Source organism: Halyomorpha halys, unplaced genomic scaffold (genome assembly GCF_000696795.3).
Source record: "Halyomorpha halys isolate HHAL.00 unplaced genomic scaffold, Hhal_1.1 Scaffold95.1, whole genome shotgun sequence".
In the NCBI taxonomy this organism is placed as follows: domain Eukaryota; kingdom Metazoa; phylum Arthropoda; class Insecta; order Hemiptera; family Pentatomidae; genus Halyomorpha; species Halyomorpha halys.
Window position 1 is genome coordinate 573177 of NW_027108063.1, and position 1961 is coordinate 575137.

Below are 1961 nucleotides of genomic sequence, written 5' to 3' on the forward strand. Positions count from 1 at the left end.
AATCGCGTTGTGGTCTATCTGGTTGTCCATTAGTCATGGTTTTGTCCATAGAAAAAAATAACATAATCAGATATCCAGTAATTACTTACAATCATTACTTATGGCTTAGCTATGAAGTAGTTCTGGTTCAAGTAATCAGATGAATTATATTTAATTTTTAATTTAAAACTAAAGAATATGAAAAAATAGCTGATGTTCTTGTAGGAATGACATTAAGGAAGAGGCATGGGTTGGATTCAGGGATGGACGATAAGGATTTAAGGGAAGATTTGTTTCGAACTAATATTTTATGGAAGGAGAAGGGAGAGATTAAATATTAGAGACTAAAATGTTTGCATAGTTTTGACCGGATTTTCTTTCTATACTTTAGTTTTGCAAACTTTTTTAATTTTTAATTTTTACTTACCTGATTGAAAGGCAGACACACGGGAACACAACATTATGTCTATAAAATCTCAATTTCGTACCTCCCATGATATTGATTTTAAATTTAACTAACTCTTTGGAGGAAAATGTTTATTGATTTTTTTGCAGTTTGAAGTAGATACTCAAATTTTCCAACTTTTTGGGTTTCCAAATTATTGGGAAAGTAAGGGAGTAATATCCCCTCCAACTCAACTCACACACAACTCAACCCTCCAAAGCCATTGATAAAATAAAAAAGACTATTAATTTCGTAGAAAAGACGACAAAAATAAAGGTTACACTAGGTTATGTAACCGGACGCCGGTGGAGAGGAACCGGCACCGTCACCCCACACAAACAACTTGCACTCGCCCTTGCTCCGAACTCTCGATCTTAATCTCAGATTCCAAAATAAATGTCCAAATATAAGGACAAAGGGATAACACCACTTAAAAATTTGGCAACTGACGGTGCTCGATGATTCCTCTCGTAATCGTCCACGTAACATCAACTCAAAGGAGTTATTTATGGGAACGGGTTACAACCTTGGCAGCTATAACTTGGGACATATTTAACTCTACCTCGGAACACCGCTTTATGAGCAACTTGAACAATTTTATTTTTTCATTTTTCAACCGGTTCTTTAGGTAACTCTAGCCATATATTCTACATCGTTAACGAACAAGGTAATGAGCTTATATTTCTTTTGGGAATTCGAATTTGATGTGTCGTGTCACAAACTCATCTTGTTCCTATAATTTGCTCAGATCCACCAAGACTCCTTCATTCTACCTCTACTCTAAAAATTTGGTGGAAATTCTTGGTTGTAGACATGCTGTGTGTTGTGCTGTAGGTTATGTGTTCCATTAAGTTATAGACCAACCTTGGAAATTGAAATAAAAATAAATTACTAATTTAAGAAACTATGCACTCTCAATAGTTATTATTACCATAAAGTTTGTATGATACACATTTTATGTGAAGTCAGCGATAGTTTATTAATCCTGCAACCGTACAAAAGATGGACCGATGAAAAAGCATCAGACTATCGAAACAAACTCATATAATATTAAAATTTTGTTTATTTGCATGGAAATCACTATTATGAACAATTAAAGATGGTAAGGGTAATTTTACAATTAGTTTTTATCAGTCTTTTAAAACTAATCTATCATGAATTTTGATAAACAGGCCTACATTTATGCTCGGTATAATATTCGGCCAAATAAGATCGAGTGTCTCTCGAGCTCCTGTGAAATAAAGTGACTAAACATATATTAAAGAGTGACAGCTGGTTAGAACTTGTGAGCGAATGTGTTCGAAACATATGGAAGATAATGATCGAAGAGGAATGAAAATGTGGGGTGACTATTCAGAATGAGAACTATGAAGTTCCACACCTTCCAGTGACGCCAACTCAAAAATGAGTTATTCTAGGTTATTGATTTCAAAAAAATTTGTTTGGGATGTGGAGGCTTTCACGTTTCACAAAGAACATTTGCCCTTTGTAATTCAAGTACAGCATTCTAAAGACAACTGAGCTAGTGATCATGACC